Source organism: Malaclemys terrapin, chromosome 2, assembly GCF_027887155.1.
Source record: "Malaclemys terrapin pileata isolate rMalTer1 chromosome 2, rMalTer1.hap1, whole genome shotgun sequence".
Lineage (NCBI taxonomy): Eukaryota > Metazoa > Chordata > Testudines > Emydidae > Malaclemys > Malaclemys terrapin.
This window is the reverse complement of record NC_071506.1, coordinates 256,930,033-256,950,281: the sequence shown is the minus strand read 5'-3', so window position 1 is coordinate 256,950,281 and position 20,249 is coordinate 256,930,033. Positions and strand designations below refer to the sequence as shown.

The window sequence follows — 20,249 nt, the reverse complement described above, 5'->3', positions numbered from 1 at the left end:
AGAGTCCTATGAGAGTCAACAGTATCTGGCACTCTGAGTGCCCTCAGAGTTACTCTCCCTGGGTCACTTCCTACCATTGGTCTCTCCCCCCAGCTCCAAGTCCAATATAAGGTAATAAAAGCAAAAGAAATGACAACCAAACCTTCAGCCCCAACTGGACTCAGCATGCAGTTCTATTCCCCACAAGGAGGCTTCTTTGGCACCCTTGTCCAAGAGCCCTCAGGATAGGTCTGTCTTCTTCCCCTTCTGAGCTGAGTGGCTCCCTTTTAAAGCTTCCTCTCCAGCTGGAGAATGCTCTGAAGGCTGAGGAGAAGGGGACAGGGCTACCCGGGCCCAGTATTGTCCTTTATCCTCTTTGGGTCCCGTGTAGGGTTGCCAGGCATCCGGTTTTCAACTCTGGGGGTGACCATTAAAAGTCCGGTCGGTGGCACAGCAGGGGCCTGAGGCTAAGGCAGGCTCTCTGCCTACCCTGGGTCCACATGGCTCCTGGAAGCGGTTGCCAAGTCCCTGCCACCCCTAGGCGCATGGGCGGCTAGGGAGGCCCCACATGCTGCTGCCGCCCGAGTGACGGCTCCACAGCACCCATTGGCTGGGAACTGCAACTAATGGGAGCGATGGGGGTGGCACCTGGGGGTGCGACAGCAGCGCATGTAGCCTCCCTGGCCACGCATTCGCCTAGGGGCTGCAGGGACCTGGCTGCCTCTTCCTGGGAGCCGTGGTAAGCGCTGCTGGGACCCCGCATCCCAGTCCCCCTCCCGCACTCCAACCCCCAGCCCCAGCCTGGAATCCCCTCCCACACCCAAACTCCCTCCCAGAGCCTGCATCCCCTCCTGTACCCCAAACCCCTCATCCCTGGCCCCACCCCATAGCCCACACCCCTAGTCAGAGCCCTCGCCCTCCTCCTGCACCCCAGCCCGATGAAAGTAAGTGAGGGTAGGGACAGCGAGCGACGGAGGAAGGGGATATGGAGTGAGCGAGGGGAGGGGGCCTCGGAGAAGGGGCGTGGCAGGGGTGGGGCCTCGGGGAAGGGGCGGGACAGGGATGTTTGGTTTTGTGCAATTAGAAAGTTGGCAACCTTACCCCTAGGTGGGATTTGTAAACCCCACCACACAGCCAAATCTTAAAACTGTCTTTTCTGTGCTGTAACTGACTGTTTATAACATTGTATAAGAAATTCAAGTTAGGAATATATGTTTTAAGTGACAATTTGTAATTAAATAGAGATCAGGGGTTGGTGTTAATAGCTTTCAATTGTATATCTGCTTTTTTTGACTTCTGATTGCTCATGCAACCTTAACATTGCATAAATGGTGATATGTTTTACATGGAGAATTAGTACATGATTGTAAATATTTCTGCTCTTCTATCAGAGTGAATATTATTTTATATGTCCTTTGATTGGCAGTCACTTAAAAAAGGCCTACACTAGAAACTATTGCTGGTATAGTCAGTTAGGGGTGTGAATTTTTTTTTTTTGCAACTGGTACAAATCCTAGTGTAGATATAGTTTTACGAGCATAAAGTTATTTTGCTGGTGTACCTTATTTGGCTTGGGGAACTCGTACAAGCTATCCCTGCAGGAGCACTTTTTTGCAGATAGAAGCTGTGTCTACCTTAGGAGACTTTGCCATTATAGCTGTAACAGTATAGCTATATCAGCAACCCTTTTCTAGTTAGACTAGTATGTTCTAGATTCTTCCATCCTTATTTCCCTTCAGTAATACCCTGCTCAAGTTTAATCAGTGGGTCAACTTGAGGTGAAAAGTATTGCCCAATATGGGTAAGAGTAGCAGAATCTGACCCTATACATTTAATAATATTTGGTGGCCACTATCAGCAGTTCAGTTTCCTTGGCAGAAGTTTCTCCCCTTGGCTAAAGAAGAGCCTATGTGTTTCCTTGTGTTCTCCCGATTGTATGGAGACAGAACAGCAGCAGAGAACAGCTGCAAAACAGGCAGCAAATCCAGAAAAAGCTGAAAATTTATTTTAAGCAGCTGTGTTAGGAATGGCAGACAAGTTTGACAAGGCTCTTCTCTTTGGGGTTTGTAGCTTTTTTACATGATGAGAAGAAAAGTTATTTTCCCTCCTTTTGGATTTGGTTACTCAATGCACTTAGCTTAATTTGCAGCCTCTGGACTATTTAGGAGATTCACTGATTCTGGAATATGCACATAATGAAAAAGGATCAGTATAAGACCCTCTTTCAGAACATTTTTTATAGTAAAATTTCAGGACATAAACATATAAATTAATATAGATCTATGTGGGGTGGCCAGGTGCCCAGTGTTCAACTGAAAAGTCTGGTTGACAGTGTCTGGTCAGATATACTGACTGGATACCCAAAGACCGATTACTGCGGGTTGGGTAGGTAGGGAGGCACTGGGTCATCACCCATGCCAGCCTCTACTCAGCTAGGACCGCCTCCTATCTGCGTTGGGCAGTTGCAGCTTCCAGCCCCGACTCTGCAGGCAAGTCCCTCCTGACCTAGGTGGGCGGGGGAGAGGGGAAGAGGAGCAAACAGGGGGCGGGGCTTCAGGGGAAGGGCGGGGCAGGGCCTTGGGGGCAGAGGCGGGACCGTGGGGAAAAGAGGCGTGGCAGAAAAGGGCCTCGGGAAGAAGAGGTGAGACAGGGGAAGTTCCGCCACTCTTGCTGGAGTGTCCAGTTTTAAAATATTACAAAACTATCAACCTTAGATCTGTGGATGGTGTCAGACTCTATTGATATCTTATATAAAAAAGATAGTATTGTCATTTTTATGTTAGATAGTTAGAATTCAGTTATTTGAAGTCCAAAGGAGGACTTTTTTTTCTTTAGCATTTTAAAAGTATAGTCAGTTGGCTTCTTCTGGAGAGGCCTGTTCTTTCGTTAACATTCTTAACTGATACAGTCAGCATTTATTTACTGAAGTGATCTGCCTGCCTCCCCATGAGATTCCTGAATGGTCCCACACAACTCCATTTGTTCTGCCATACCTCAAAAAAAAGTCTCAGATTCAAATATAATTTTTACAAAATGGATGCAGTGAAACAGGAAAATTAATTCCATCTTAGGTCCTATTCACATCCAACTTTGAAGTCCTGGCTGATGTTAACAGAACGATAAAAGAGTCAGAAAACTTAGTTACATGATCCTTATATAAATCTCACTGCAGCCTACCTATTTTATCTATGTTTACCTATTTTAAGTATCAGTACTGTTCCCTGGGAATTTGTTATGAAGTAAAAGCCTAAACAGAAAACTCTTCCCAGACCAGTAAGAAATATTTAAACACTTCAGGCATTCAGTCTGTGATTCAGAGATTTATTTATAAAACTGTTGATTTTGGGATACCAAACCATTGCATTTAAACTGCAGAAGTGAGTCATATTTGTGGGAGGTAATTACTACCAGAAAGTACAACTAACTTTTTCTGTAAAATGTCCACTTATGATCTGCATGTACTAAAAATAACTTGCTTTGTTAAATTTTCAGTAAAAGTTAGCTTTACAGAGTCATGTGGCTTTATTCATATAGTTTATGTGCATGACACATGATAAAATCAATTATACATATTTATAGATCTATACTTGGAAAAGTATTTGTGTTTTATATAGAGGAGGCTACCCAGATAATTGACACAGCTTATATGTACTTCAAGGAGTTCTAATGACATTGTTGTAACCATAAGAGCAAGGCCACTTGTGATGTCAACAATGACCACAGCTAACATTTACAAAGGTAGTATTTGTTCATCATAAAATTCCCTGGGTTGCTTGCACCATCAAAATGTAGAATCAAAATTCTGTCTTTGGCAAAATATGGTGACATAGCCAGCAAAAATTTTCCTCTTCAGCTAGTGGACTGAGAAGCCAAGGGAGCTGCAGATATCCAGCACCTGCAGAGGCTACTTGCACTCCTGAGATGGCACTTTCCTCATTATCCTTTGGTCATGACTGAGGAATGCAAATTTATTTAGCTATGGTCACACATCATAACTCCCTACCAGGAGAGCAATCAGATGCCATGCTACCCATCCCAATGGCCATAAGGGTCACAAGAATAATGTCATCCCTCCTCATGCACTAATATATGGGGCAGCTTTTCCAATGTTAGATAGAAAGAAATTCAAAATGGGCCACAGCCCAAAGCACCTCTTCCCTTGCTAGTGGCTCAGAAATTGAGTTGTCAGCCCAGAAGCTGGCGTCCAGTTCTTAAGACTGTGATCACCTTTCCCATAAAAGCTTGAAATTATGAGGCGAGCTCTTCCTCTCAGAAGTGTGTGAGTATTCCTCTCCGCACTGCCAGCAGCAGAGTCACTGGGAAATAGTTTATTTCCTGCCGTACTCCTCCCTGCCATCCAGGGCCAGCCTTGGGCGCAGGTGATCAGGGCAGCCAACTTCTGGGAGTACCAAATAAGGTTTTGAGGGCACTAAAAAAGTTTTCCATTCTAGTAAACCAAAACACCTAGGGCTGGGCCTGCTGCCATCTGATGGTGATCAGGTCTTTCTCCTGTTTTTCCTACCCCACCACGGAGAAATGCAAGTTGAACAAATTGAGGTCTAGGACAGTCGGAACTCACAAATTCGATAGTGTCAATGGGGGAACAGTCCAGCACAGGGTGAGTGTCATGTTGGAGACAGAGAGCTCAATTTGTCAGGAACTCAGCTGCCTTTGGGCTTGGCCACCTAGCAAACAAATGAGCTCGTCTGTGCCCAATAAACCCTCACTAAGTGACTGTGCTCTCTGATTGGTCAGAAGAGCCAACAGATCACCATTTAAGTGTTGTAGCAATAGCAGCACAGTGGCTGCTCAATGCATTCTGCAGCCGCAGATCTGCCATACCTGTTTCCTGCCCGGCCCTTACTCCAACCCTTGCCTGCTCTGTTCCAGACCTAGTCCTTGCCTACCTCTGAACTGATTTCTGACTCCTGGCTCTGACCACTGGCTTGTCTCCTGACCAGGACTTCAGCTCTGCCCTTTGGTTCTGTTCTGGCTCCTGATTCCTGGCTCTGACCATTGGCTTGTCTCATGACCACGACTCTGGTTCTGCCCTCTGATTCTGCTTTGAGCACTAGGCCAGACTCCCCTCCAGAATGGTCAGAGCAGGAGCTCAACCCACCTTCTCAGATGTTGTTGAGGTCCTGCGAAACTGCAGGCTAATGTTGCCTCACTATGGTTCTCCAAGTCCAATACAAATCCAGGCACTCTCTTTTGTCCCCCCAGCTCTCTTATCCATTGTCCCGGAGCCCAAGTTGCCCCTACTCTATAAGTTCAATGTGGATTATGCCAAGTTTTATGGGTTCCTTAACCAGTGTTGTTTCCAGTTTGTGTCAGTGCCACAGTCATATCCCACAGATCAGTCCCAAGTGGGATTAATATTTAGCATTTTCACCAGAGAAGCCCTGAAGTGGGCGTTCCTGATCCTGGAAGGGTCCAGTTCTCTCCTTGAACACTTCAAGAGCTTTGTACAGACAGTGGTGGGCATCTTCAACAACCCTAATCAAGAATGTACCGCAGATGCTAGTCTCTATGCCATCTGGCAGGTTGCCAGGTCCAATGCCAAATATTCAGCAGAATTTTAATGGCTGGCCACAGACACCCACTGGAATGAGGCTGTGACCTATTTGAAGCCCCAATCTACCAAATCCTAAGAACCAGCAGTGCTTCCTTGGATTCAAGTTTTCATCTACAACAAGGCCTCCTTTTTCACAGGGATTGTCTCTACATTCCCAAGGGCAGCTCCTGGCTTCAGGTGCTATGGTTATGCCATGATTTGCCCAGCCAGTTTGCAATCTGGAACCTGATCAATATGTACTTCTGGTGGCAAACCCTACAAACTAGTATTTAAATCTATATTAGGTCTTGTGACCTCTGTGCCCATATGAAAAAACTGCGAGCCAAGCCTGTGAGCCTCCTTCAGCACCCTCACACACCTCCATGTCCTTTCTCCATCCTCTCAATGGACTTTACTGTTGAGTAACCATGCTCCCAAGGACACTCAGTTATCCTGACCTCCTAGCCAAGATGGCCCATTTTATTCCCTGCCACAGTGTTCCGTCTGCCCATGGAACTGTGCAAGCCTTCCTTGAACATATCTTCTGCTACCATGCATCATTTTGGTTCGATACCCTCAGTTCATTTCTTGGTTCTGGCAGGAATTTCTCTGCCTTTCTTGGCACCAAGCCCCTCACCTCGATAGCCTACCATCCGCAGGCAATTGGCCAAACTGAAAGTAATTCAGATCCTGGAGCAGTACCTCTGCTGTTTCCTGGATTCCCATATGATGATTGGCTTCCATTGCTCTGTTTCGCTGAGTTCACATACAACTACTCAACACATGCTTCAACTCAACAGACCCCATTCTTCACAAATTTTGGTTTTCATCCCCAATTCCATCCAGATCTGCCCAAAGGCTCCACTGTTCCAGTGGCTACAGACTTAGTCGACTACCTCCAGCAAACACACCAGGGACTCAAGGAGCACTTACTTGCCACTAAAGAAACATATAAGCCGACTGAAGGTGACAAGCCATCCCTAACCTTGGAGTAGGGGATAGACTCTTGACTCAAAACCTGAGAATGGGCCATCTTTTGGCCATGCTTGTCCACTAGTACCTGAGTCCTTTTCAGAATATTGAACAAATAAACTCAGTGACCTTAAAGTTTCAACTGCCAGAATCCCTCAAGATTCACCCTGACTTCTATGTTTCTCTCCTTAAACAGTTCATCAACAACCCCTTCCCTGACTGGGTAAACACTTCTCCACCCTCTTTAATTGTCCATGGACAGGAGGAATAAAAGTCCATCAGGTCCTCAACTCAAAAGGCTCTGGGGGAAGCTCCAGCATCTGACACACTGGAAGGGGTACAGGTGAGAAGAGAGGTCCTGGGCACCAGAAGAAAATGTTTACGCTCCTATCTCCTATGGGAATGTCACCAAAGATATTCTCACAAGCCAGGACCAAGGGTCCCTAGGAGGAGCCCTTGGGGAGGGGGTATTATCAGGAACTCAGCTGCCTCCAGGCTTATTCGCCTAGCAACCAAATGAGCTCAGCTCGTCTCTTAATTGCAACTCCAGCTTTGCTCTTTGGTTCTGTTCCAGCTCCTGACTCCAACCATTGGTTTGTCTCCTGACCATGACTGTGATTCTGCTCTGACCACTAGGTCAGACTCCTGCTCTGACCACTAGGTCACACTGCCTACACCTCAGTGTGTGACACAGATACACATGAGCTCTCCTTCTTGAGCAGCTCCTTGGCTATCCCAAGCTGAGTTGGAGAGATTGGGATTTACCTTTCCATAGCTTTCTGAGTTGTAGACACGCCCTGAGGACATCTTATTGTTGGCTGGGTTTGACCCTTAACTTTTAACTTCCCCTCTTTGGGCAACTCTACCCTACTCCACCCCTGGCTCTCTGTCAGCCAAGTACTTAGTTTATTTTTGTGGATTTTATTTCTCTTCTCTAGTGTCAGATTTTAAATTCTATCTGGCTGTGGTGAATCAGCTGCTCCTAGACAGATCTTTTTGTTTTCTCTTCACCACTTCACTGCATCTCACACTTAGCAATGGTTTGTTCCTATTATGTGTGCTCCCTCTGCTGATTGGATGCTATTTTGATACACCCAGTTAGGGAGAAGAACCAGTGGATGCAGGGGTGAAAGTAACATTAAGCACTTACTGGTATGGGGGCCAGCTCCGTCCCCGGAAAGGGCGGGGCCTCAGGCAGAAGGGGCAGGGCTGAGGATCAGCATCCCCCAGCCAGCCCATCCACACTGCCTGGCTCGCGCCACCCGGGGCTCCAGCGGTGATTTAAAGGGCCCGGGACTCTGGCCGCTGCTGTGGTAGAGGCAGCAGTGGTTGGAGCCCCAGGCCCTGTTAAATCGCGGCCCCGGGACAGCTGCTCCTTTTGTCCCCTCCCCCCTGCCCTTCCGGTCAGCGGCCCAGGGGGCAAAGGGGGCAACGATGTTAAAGCGCTGCCATCAGCTGAGTACGGGACAGTACTGGCAGCCACTTTTTACTGGTATGCTGTACCGGTCCATACTGGCTTACTTTCACCCCTGAGTGAACGTCACCCAAATCTTTAGCAGTTTTTAGTGCAGTAGTTTGAAAGTTCAAAAAAGATAAGGAATATCACAAATCAACTTTGAAATTAACTTGGAAATATCTTTTCATTTATTTATAAAATGCAATTTTGAGTTGTATTATTAGTAGTGGCCATCTTGCTAGCAAAAAAATCTACTGAAGTGCCTTGTGTTGAATTCAGTGGCATAGGAAAATAGGAATTGTGATGTTGGATCAGATCAATAGGCCACCTAGTTCAGTATCTTCTCTTTGATAGTGATCAATCCTAGATGCTTCAGAGGATGACATAGAACCTCATAATAGAAAATTATGCAATAACATGCTTATGCGGATTTCTTCCTAATTTCAGACAGTTAGTACTTGAAGCATGAGTCTTCATATGCCTTCTGATTGCTTTTATCCTATCTAATGTAACTTGGATATCCTTAATATTTATAGAAATGCCTAATCTTTTTTAAAACCCTACTAAAATCTATACCTCAGTAACATCTTGTGACAGTAAGTTCCCAAGCTTAATTATCATTAGATAATAAAAGTATTTCCTTTTATCATTTAAAATGGATGCCTTTTAATTCCATTGGGTGTCCCCTTGTTCTTGCATGATGATGAATCCTTTGTCTTTGCCTGTGCCCAGATCTCTTGCCCCAGCAGAAAGGTCAGATGCTTCACCCAGACTAGAAATCTCTTTATCTGATCGCTTGGTTGATAGCTTATTAAAAAGGGAATACTTCTATTTCTCAGTGAAAGTTGCTGCTGTGCTTGTGGAATCACAAAAATATTCCACCAGATAGTCACATGTCTGTAAATGGAAATGGTTAAAAGATTTGGTCTGGAGAACTTCGAGATGACTCCAGTCTCTTGTCCTTTTACAGCCATTTTAGAATTTTCTTTGTCTTTCACCGATTTAGGATCACCCTGGGATCCAACCAGATGATACTTTGCATGTACATGGGCAAAACAAAGCAGTTTGGTCTTTTGTCATACAAACAGTATATTAAGGGTTTGAATGTATATTCAAAGCTAAAACCCGGTGATCCAAGGGATTGAAAGCTTGGTTCTTACAAGGTTCATGGAGGCTCCTCTTGATGTTCTTGACTTCTACTTCTGTCATTGAAGGTTTTTTTCCCTTGTGACTAGAGCATCTCTGAGGAGCATTTCAGAACTGTGGGCTTTGTTGCAGATCCTCCTTATACACATTTTCACAAGGATGAAGTACTCTTAAGATCTCATCCCAGAATCTTGACTATAGAGGCCATGGATTTTCATTTAAATCAGACCTTTTTGACCAGTATTTTCTAAGCCTCCTGATTTTGCAATCCACCTTAATCTGTACACCTTGCATATTAAAAGGGCTCTCTGTTAATTCCTCAATAGGACAAAGCCTTTTAAAAAGGCCTCAAAATGGTTTGGGGCTTTTGGTGGAAGAGGTAAGGGCCAATCAGTTTTAGTCCAGATGCGATCTGAATGGATCAAGACAGGATATGATCTTGATGAAGTAACTGTACCTTTGACTCAAACCTCTTCTACTATTGGGATTTGGGCGAAAGTGGCAGCTTCTGCAGCATTTGTTCACTGAGATCTGCTGGCTGCTACTTGGTGCTCAGATCATACATTTGCAAAGTATTATTTTGTCCATACCAAGTCCAGATCAGAATGGATGTTCCATTTGGAAGAGCAGTGTGTCAGTCACATTTCACATGAGTCCTCCTCCTCAGTCCTCCTCTTGAGGATTGCCACTAGTTGCTAGTATATTCAGTGGGGATCTACAGAGGCAATGTCATGAAAGAATAAAAGAGGTTACTACTTAATTTGTTTTCCTAGGGCCTGACCCAAAGCCTATTGGAATCAATGGGTGTGTTACAATTAACAGACTTGTTTGTGATGTCACTATTGCTTCAAAACAAAACCTTGTTCTACAATGTAACTGCTTATTCACAGTAACTAATTGAAATAGTTCAATTATTTAAAACACATTTTTCTAAAACACCAAAAGGGTTTACTCCATAAGAAAGGTGCCTGCAAAAATTATATATATTTTAATAAGCTTTTTTTAGTATAGATATTTGCTTTTTTTAAAAGCATCTGAAACGAAGTCCAAATTACATTTGTGTAGCTCTGAACTCACTTCTTTTAAGTGTTTATAGGGGGAATCAGCAGCAGTTCCAAGTCTGTTCCTTCCAGCATGATTCACCTTCATAGTAGGAATTCTCAGGAGATGTAGGATTGGAGTGGGGATTACTCAGAGAAGAAGTGGCCCTATATTAGCCGTAAAAAGAAAGAAATTTTAATAAAACAATTTGCAATCCAAGCCAAGGATTTGTTTGCCAAATTTTAGTCCAATGAGAGTTGAAATGGCCAAGATATTTAATGACAACAATTGAGGTTTGTAAGGGAAATACCAAGTCAACCTTGGAGTGAAAATAGGCAGACATCGAATTATAGAGCAAATAATGCATTTGCTTTGTAGGTGCAGAAATAAACAAGCTATTTGAAGAAAAACAGGAAAATAAGGCTAGTAGTTGTCAGTTTGATTCAAAGGTATAAGCAAAAAAGGAGCAAAAATGAAATAGAACTGTGGAGCAATGTATATTGAGCATAAATGAACATTTTCCACACCCAATAAGGTGTGTGGGACATTTGCCCAGAGGAACAGTCCATGGGAGTAATGCTAGGAAGTGCTGAGAAGGTGCCCAAAAATGTTGCTTTATCTCATCACGTAAAGACTTCAAAAATAGCCTTGATTTTTTTTTATTTCAGCAAATGCCAAAAAAAAACAGAAATACTAATTTATAAAATTGTTTTAGTTGGGTACAATGTAGAGCCTGTAAACTTCTCATTGGCTGTTTTCTGGTAATTTCTCCATATGGTGTACACCCTTTATAAATTATAACAGCATGCACTTGAATCCAACAGTAGATAACTGACTACATAGGGCCAGACCCTGATACCCTTACTCAGGTTGAACAGTACTTTACTCCAGGAGTAGTTCCACTGAAGTCAACAGACTGTTCATACAGTGGGGTGCTACTAAACTGGAATAAGGGTGTCAAAATCTGGCCTGTAATATTAAACCGCTGTCACTTCAGTTTATAAAGTGAAAAAAACAGAGCACTTTACGTGAATTGACCTATTTGTCTTCTGCCCTACAAAGTTGAATGTATTTCAGCCAGAAGAAACAGTTATGCTTGAAAAACCACTTCTCAGAATTATTAGGTTTATTTTTTAGTGGATTTTGCCAATCCCAGATTTGTAATGGACTATCAGGGTGGTCATAGTGCACCGTTGCCAAATCACAAACACTAGTCCCTGTACAACAGCAATCTACAGAGAGCTTGCTCAAGCAATTTCTGCACCACAATGTTGATATTTTCTTAAAGTCATCAACAGCGACTGGCCAATCAATAGCAATAATGGTTGGTCTATTCTATTTAGAATAGCTATGAATGGTTGGCTTATTGTTTTAAAATTGCTAGCCCATTGCTTTTGAATTCCTGTTCAACTCTGCAGAAGTCATGACACAGCAGATTATTTCTGTGGTCTCCACTCTATGTAACTTAAATAAAAAGAAGAACAAGCAGCTAATATATGTATACAACATTCATATTTATATATAGTCACACCTACCTTTCAAAATGGCCCTAGGCATTTTGTATCTAGCTGTAGTTTTGCTTATTTCATTTTATTGTTTTCTATTCTTTCTGAATGTTTTTTTTCTCCTATAAGATTTTTATTCTGTCTTCATTTTTAGTTTAACTATTAGAGGAACTTCGTTATGAGTGAATTTTTAATTCCATGATGCATAGAATCACAGATTGTTCCTGTTTTGCTCAATCAGTATATAAACTGCAGTTTTAACCTACCAAATAAAATCATACATGAGTTTTCCTGATGAAATGATCTGTAATAGTCTGAATACATTATTCAACTTTTCTTATATGGTGTCTTTGCTAGAGGTAAATAAACTATCATAGATGTACTGTTAGCTGTTGTAGCTAAGGCTGTCAGCATTACAATCCACTACTTTCAGGCTTTTATAACTCAGCCATAAAAGTGTACTCTAGGCTGAAATTTGGCACACATGGTCTGAGCCTGGCAATGAATCTATTTTACAAAATGTGAACAATGCAATTATCTGTTTGGCTGTGTTAAAATTGTTTAGGATCTTAATACATGAGGAGGGCTGCATGGTGAGGCCTGCAACGTGTCTGCCTGCCCTGTGCATCACTCTAGTCCAGGGGTGGCCAACCTGTGGCTCCGGAGCCCATACGGCTCTTCAGAAGTTAATATGCGGCTCCTTGTATAGGCATTGACTCCGGGGCTGGAGCTACAGGCACCAACTTTCCAATGTGCCAGGGGTTGCTCACTGCTCAACCCCTGGCTCTGCCACAGGAGCCCCTCCCCCGGCCCAAACAGAGCCCCGGCCTGGACCTGCTGCGGCTGGGGGGAGGGGGAGGGGCACCTATCCTGCGATCCCAGCCCCAGAGCTGCCGCAGCGGGGAGAGGCGCCTCTCCCCCCCAGCATAGGTGCTGCTGCAGGGAGAGAGAGGTGGGGGGAGTCTCTCTCCCTGTCATAGCCCCAGGGCAGCATGCACCCCAAACCCCTCATCCCCAGCCCCACCCCAGAGCCCGCACCTCCAACTGGAGCCCTCACACCCATGCATCCCAACCCTCTGCCCCAGCCCTGAGCCCCCTTCCACACTCTGAACCCCTCAGTCCCAGCCCCACCACATGCATTTTCTTATGTGCATCAATGCGGAGGTGATGTGTCACACCTCACCTCCATATTGGTGCACATAACAAAATTCACTCCGCACATAGAATCATAGGACTGGAAGGGATCTCAAGAGGTCATCTAGTCCAGTCCCCTGCACTCATGGCAGGACTAAGTATTATCTAGACAATTCCTGACAAGTGTTTTTCTACCCTGCTCTTAAAAATCCCCAATGATGGAGATTCCACAACCTCCCTAGGCAATTTATTCCAGTGCTTAACCACCCTGACAGTTAAGAAGTTTTTCCTAATGTCCAACCTAAACCTCCCTTGCTGCAATTTAAGCCCATTACTTCTTGTCTTATTCTCAGAGGTTAAGAAGAACATTTTTTCTCCCTCCTCCCTTTTTCGTATTTGAAAAGTGGTATCATGTCCCCTCTCAGTCTTCTCTTTTCCCTCTGGGGCACCTGGCATTGGCCACTGTCGGAAGATAGGATACTGGGCTAGATGGACTTTTGGTCTGTCTCAGTATGGTTGTGCAGTCCCAGCTGTGCTTGAGCTGTAGGAATTTTGATACTGACGGGCAGATTTCTCAAGGCCTGTGTGAAAAGGGCTATGATTGGGACACGCTACACTGGAGAGCAAAGATAAAGGAATTGAGGCAGACATACCATAAGGTGAGGGATGCAAACTGTCACTCTGGTGCTGCACCAGAGACCTGCTAGTTCTATAAGGAGCTGGATGCTATCCTCGATGGCAACTGCACCTCCACTGCCAAGAGCCCAGTGGATACTTCGGTGGGCCTGGAGGCAGCAGAAAGAGGACCTAACCTGGAGGACGAAGTCATTGATGAAGAGGTGGAGTTAGACAATGATGTGCAGCTCCCAGTGGGGTTGCCTGGTGAGGCAGGCAGCCAGGAATTGTTCACCACTCTGGAGGTGTCTAGCCAGTCTTAGCAGTTGCTCTCCAACAAACAAGAAGCAGGAGAGGAGACGCTTGGTAAGTGGCTGTGGTGTGTGTAGTGCAGAGGTGGGTTCAGGATACAGAAACGTACAAGGCCAGCTGTGTTTCTGTGTGTTGGACATTTCCCTGTGCAGCTAATCAGTACAATGGAACAGGGTGTTGATGTATGTCGACATCTCACGGGAATCCTCCAGAGAGATCTCTAGCAAAGTTTCCTGGAGGTACTCGGCAATCCTTGCAATCCTTGCTTTGTTCCTTCCCCCATTGTAGGAAATTTGCCTGCGCCATTCGGCAATCATTTGTGCAGGGACCAAAGCAGCACACAGGTGAGCAGCATAAGGACCTGGGCAGAAGCCAGAAATGTGTAGTAGATGTACCCTCGCTTTCCTGCTTATCCTCAGCAGTGAGATATCTGCTACAATGATCCCCGCCTGTGGAAAAGTGTGGGACAATTTTAGAATTTTTTCCGTAGTCAGCTGCACCGTAACCCTTGCAGAATGCTCGTTTCCCGATGTAGAGCATCCCACCCCCCGCCAACACTCACCATGCTTTGGGTGTTCGCCAAGATGTGGGCTTGCCAAGGGTCAGTGAGAAAGTGATTGTTCTGTTACCAGAGGTATATTGCACTGAAATGTTTCAATACTGTGCGTGAACAAATCATGCTTCTGTGCATTGTTCCTTCTGCTTTGGCAGATGTGGCCTTGAGGAACACCCCATACACACTGGCTGAGCATCTTCACCAGATAAGAAAGTGCCCAAGATGGAGCAAAGAAGACATGTTCCGGTAGGGTGACCAGATAGCAACTGTGAAAAAACGGGACAGGGGATGTGGGGTAATAGGCACCTGTATAAGAAAAAGTCCCCAAAAATGGGACTGTCCCTTTAAAAATGGGACATCTGGTCACCCTATGTTCCGAGAGGTACTACACTTCTCCAATGCAGAGAAAAGGGAACACAAAGAGTGGAGGGAAGCCGAAAGGCAGGACAGAAAAGAAAGTCAGGAGTTTAAGGATGCTACTGAGTGGATGATTAACATCATGGAGGAGAAAATGCAGATGCTGAAGTCTTTAATAATGCTTCAGACTGAGCAGATGCATGCCCACCCTCCCCTGCAGCACATTCAGAACTCTTTTCCATATCCCCCCACCAAACTCCGCCTGCTCAGTCCTTTCTGCTTTCTGGGACTTCTTGGTTTCCCCTTCACTCCACCCCCTTGGACAACTTTCAAAATGATAGCTGGACCTACACACAGCTCTGAAAGTCTGCCCTTCCCTAGTACCTTGTTTCCACCACGTGTCTTTGTGTGGTGTGTGTTGTTTCTTGTGCATTAAAAATAAAGTTTTTGAATGGTAACTCATCTTTATTTGTTTCCTACAAATTGAGATAGCAGGCACTACCAATATATAGACAGACAGTTTAATCATTTGCTTACTGGAATGTAAGGCCCCAAATTTCACCATTGCTTCCTAGGAAAACTACATGTAATGTAACATTGCAGCACCAATCATAGAGATTTACTAGTTCTCATTTTCAAAGTGTTTCCTCAAAGCCTCCCTGATTCAAATTGCCCCCCTCTGTGCCCCTCTGATAGCCCTGGTATCTGGCTGCTCAAAATCAACAGCCAAGCAGTCTGCCTCAACACTCCACCCCTGAGCACACCTTTCGCCCGTAGCTTCACAAAGATTATGCAACATACAACACACGGCTTTGACCATGGGAATATTATCCTCATTGAGGTCTAACCTGACATAAAGGCATCGCCAGCACGCCTTTAATCTGCCAGAGGCACATTCCACTGTCATCTGGCACCTATTCAACCTATTGTTGAACTGCTCCTTACTACTGTCCAGGTTTTGTGTGTAAGGTTTAATGAGCCATGGCTGTAAGGGATACGCAGGGTCTCCCAAGATCACTATGGGCATTTCAACATCCCCCATTGTAATCTTCTGGTCTGGAAAGAAAGTCCCTGCTTGTAGCTGTCTATTTAGGTTGGTGTTCCTGAAGATGCGTGCGTCATGTACCTTCCCAGACTACCCCGCATTGACGTCAGTGAAACGCCCATGGTGAGCAACAAGTGCCTGCAACACCATGGAGAAGTACCCCTTCCTATTAATGTACTCTGTCACAAGGTGGTCTGGTGCCAAAACTGGAATATGTGTACCATCTATCGCCCCTCCACAGTTAGGGAGACCCATTTCTGCAAAGCCATCCACTATTTCACTCACATTTCCCATAGTCACAGTCCTCCGTAGGAGGATGTGATTAATTGCCCTGCACACTTGCATTAACACAGCCTCAATAATCGACTTCCCAACTCCAACTTGATTCGCAACCAACTGGTAGCAGTCTGGAGTCGCCAGCTTCCACATAGCGATTGCTACATGCTTCTCTACTGATAGGGCAGCTCTCATTCTGGTGTCCTTGCACTGTAGTGCTGGGGTGAGCTCCACACACAGTTCCAGGAAAGTGGCTTTCTGCCTCCAAAAGTTCTGTAGCCACTGCTCATCATCCCAAACCTGCATGATGATACAATCCCACCATTCAGTGCTTGTTTCCTGAGCCCAAAAGCGACGGTCCACTGTCTGCAGCTGTTCTGTGAATGCCAAAAGCAATCTAAAGTTGCTCCTATCCATATCATACAGCATGTCAGGCAACTGGGAGTGTTCTTCAGTTAGGGACTTCGTGATTAACTGCACTGCCATCTGCGATGTCTTAATGACAGTTATCAGAGCATAGGAGAGTAGTGTGGGATCCATTCCTTCTCACAAAAATGCCGAGATATACAGCAAACAAGGGCTGTTGAAAATACTGCAAAAGAAAGCTGGAAGCCCATGGAATGCTGTGACAGAAAACAGTGCATCATGGGACATTGAGCCTGGTTCCAAGATGCGCTGCGATCTGCTCCACCTTCCCACAAGACCTAGTGACAGAAGGTGTTGAGCTGGACTGTGGGATAGGTACCCACTGTGCATTGCTCACACTGTAGATGATAGTGCCCCAACTGCGGATGCGCTGTGCCAACAGAGGGAGCGAGTGTAAACATGCAATACCGGTTTTTATTATAGTGCTTTTTGAATGTCAACATAACTTTTGTCAACAAAACTCTGTAGTGTAGGCAAGGTCTGAGTCTAAGACGTTCAAAAGGAGCACAATACATCTTGCAGTACCAAATTTTATCTCCAGAAAGGGACTTCTTAGAGACTTAACATCTCTGCTGCTTCAAGCTTATATTATTTTACAGTCTCTCTGTCGAGTTGGCATTCCTCACAGCTATCCCCTAGGCTAGGAGACTTTAGCATTGGGAGTCTTATCAGTTCAGCCACAATATTGTCCTTTCACACTTTTAAAATAAATCATATTCCCTCTCCAAATTTAAAAGATATATCTTTGTATTATCACAGGATTTTCTGCTCTTTACTAATACTGGAGTATAGGTTGAATAAATCTGGACCTTTAGATTTGCCACAATGTTTTCCCCAAAGATCTAGCTACATTAAATTATGGTTATTATCAGAAAAATGAAACCGATACCTTCTTATTCAACAGGTCTGCCCCCTGTCTGTATTCAGAGTCATGCTGGTATCTTTTTACTCTAGTTTCAAGAATACATTTCCATTCTTTTAATTTCTGATAAAACTGCAGAACTGAGTTAGCTCTAGATGAATGAGCCAGATCTGGCTCATCACTCCAACTAGTCCTCACTTATCAAGGTATAATACCACTCATTCTTCTGAATCAAAATAAGAAGGATAAAGAGGCTTTACATACAGACCTCTGGACAAATCACTTAGTCTCTCTGTGCCTCAGTTCCCCATCTGTAAAAATGGGAATCATAATATTTCCCTACCTACTGGGGATGTTGTGATGATACATACATTAGAGATTGTGAAGCACTTTTAGGTCTACTGATGAGAAGAGCTATATAATTCTAGATATTATTATTACTTAGAGTGACAATTGTCACTGACTTTCTTTCCATAAAAAAACCAATGGCGGAAGTGCCAGCTAGCAGATGCTGATGAAAATGTAATGTTAGCAGAAAGTTTGCATCACAGAATCAAAATAATAAAATGCATTAATAGCAGAAAAGGGTAAAACCGTATCACTCAAAAACTTAAGTAGAGTTCTGTCAAATTGTTAGATTGAGTCTGGAATCAGAATGGATACCTACCTTGTTGTGGAGTTATTTGTGTGCAGTTAGGGAGACAAGATGTTTTTATCTATATTGCAACCCCTAAAATGATTGGCTAAATTCAAGGAATGAGAATATAAGTCTCAAGTGACAAATTGCATAAAAAACTCTTTTCAGCATTCTTGGAACTCTCTCTTTGATTATATGAGGTAAGAAAATGGTTTGACATGTTGAAGAAAATGGATTGATTGTATAATTTTTTTTTTCCTACCGAGGTTCCCCCCCATTGGATTTAGTGCTTGTGTAAGTTGCTGGATAGACTGCTCTAGAAAATTAGTCTTCTGATTATACACAGATCAAATTCAGCAGCAGTAGACACTTCCCCATACAGTTCTGCAAATGGGGCCTCAGCCATGGTCTACAGAACCAGCTTTGGAGGTGAAAGGCTCCTATAGTTCTCATGGCCTGTTAAACTCCTGGCTTTATCCTGAGAATACCAACAAGAATTCCATTGTGACGGGGTTTTTGTGATGCATGTGAACACTTCTGACCGGTGTCATTGATTTGGCAGGGTGCATTCTTCCAGCCACCCACTGGACTTCTGTAAGACGAATCCAAGCCTCTGTGATCCTGGATCCAGGGACAGTGGGTATCACAGGCCAGGGAAGTCTGAGCCTTCCCTGGCCTTGGCTGTGGTCCTGGTGGGGGCTCAGTTCCAACCACGGCCTTGAGCTCCAGGCTCAACTGGGACTGGCAGTGGTGGCTTGGGCTGGCTGATGGGAGTTGGGCCAGCTGGTGCAGCCCAGGGCAGCTTGGAGGCTGGACCAGTCAAGGCAGCTCAGGTCAGTTGGCACAGCCTGGGGCAGCTTGGGCCAGCCTGGGGGATGGGGCGAGCCAGTGTGGATGGGGTGGGCCAGCCAGTGTGGCACGGGCCACGGGGGGCTCAGGGCTCTGGCCATAGTGGGTAGGGAGGGCTCGGGGTAGGTTCTCAGATGGAAGAGGTGGGGCCGGCGGGCTACCCTCCCTGAAGGGGGACGGGGGGTTCATCTGCCACCTATGTCTGGATCACCTGGGTATTTTAAGATTACAGAGCCTGAACATAGTCTAGCCACTGCCCCGATCTTGGGGTCTCTAGGCAAACTCCCAGGGCACAGACTTTCTATCTGGCACCCATGTCTGAGGGCTGGAACCAGCTGGTGCAAAGGCGACTTCAAACTCCCTCGTACTTGAACTCACCTGCTCCCAGAACTCCGCCCCAAAGATGAGAAGCTTCTGGTTACAGTTTAATTCTCTCCAAGGCACATAGCAATTGTGAAGCAGTTACACACACTCACACACTTTGGACAGAGTAACACATTTGTGCTCTTTTACTTAATGATACAGAGCACAGGAGAGTACAGATTATATAAAACAATAAATACTACATGCATATCACAGCCTCAGTTTCCTCACCATACCAGGGCATGTTTTGGGCTGCGGTCAGAGTCCCTTGGGTTGTCCAGATCCTTCTGCTTCAGTGCATAGCTCGTGGGCAGCAACATGAAGCCTTCTGCCTACGTAAGCTTGCTTCCTTTTCCTTTGACCACTTCCTTTTTCCTGTCTGGCCCCTTGTTCATGGTCACCTTTGTTCTGTTGCTAGTAAGTTTCCACTGCTCCTACCATTTCCCGCTCTCCAGGGGGTTAAGCTAAACTGGTTTTCTAAGAATGCAGCTGCTTTTTAGCATAACCTTTGTGAGGTCTAAGTATCATTGTTAACATAAAGTACTCCCCATTGTCCATGTCTGGCATGAATACATTTCCAGGGGTTGGGTGCTTATAATCAGTTACTTTCTATATTCAGCCCTGTATTTGTACATGTTGGGACTTCAGCCCAAAATGGAGGCAATCAGACAATAGAGAAGGCAAAAAGCTGCACATTCGGAATGGAGAATTTAGTCTGACACAGATACAGAGTTCACAATTCATAACCTGTACAGACAGATTCTCAAATCATCACAACAGCAACTCTGTTCACATGGACCCTGAACAGCCACCAGATGGTAACAACTTTTGGTTACTACCAATAACTTAGAAGTGAAAGGCTCTCTCTCCCTTTACCAGTTACCCTGACCCTGGCACTAGCATCTGCTGCAATTCTGATGCAGGAGCACAGAATGCTGTCCTGGGGAAAGAGACTGCCAATGAGGGTATGTCTACACAGCAAAGAAAAAGCAGCCACTGGCCAGTGCCAGGTGACTCAGGCTCATGGGGCTCTGCCTGTGGGACTGTTTCATTACTGGGTAGACTTCTGGGCTCAGACTGGAGCCCGAACTCTGGGACCCTCCCAACCTGCAGGACCTAAAGCCCAGGCTCAAGTCCAAGCCTGGAAGTCTACACAGCAATGAA

The 20,249-nt window shown here is 45.0% G+C and overlaps 1 long non-coding RNA gene across 1 annotated transcript in view; it reads right to left on the bottom strand.

Annotated features, from left to right (window-relative positions):
- Nucleotides 1-2,676: 2,676 nt before the first annotated feature.
- LOC128833076 (uncharacterized) overlaps nucleotides 2,677-20,249 on the bottom strand; it is a 35,939-nt gene continuing 18,366 nt past the window's right edge. The window contains exons 2-3 of the long non-coding RNA XR_008444107.1: nucleotides 10,185-10,315; nucleotides 2,677-9,822 (exon numbers count right to left, since the gene is read on the bottom strand). This is a non-coding gene — a long non-coding RNA (uncharacterized LOC128833076). The remainder of the gene's footprint in view (nucleotides 9,823-10,184; nucleotides 10,316-20,249) is intronic.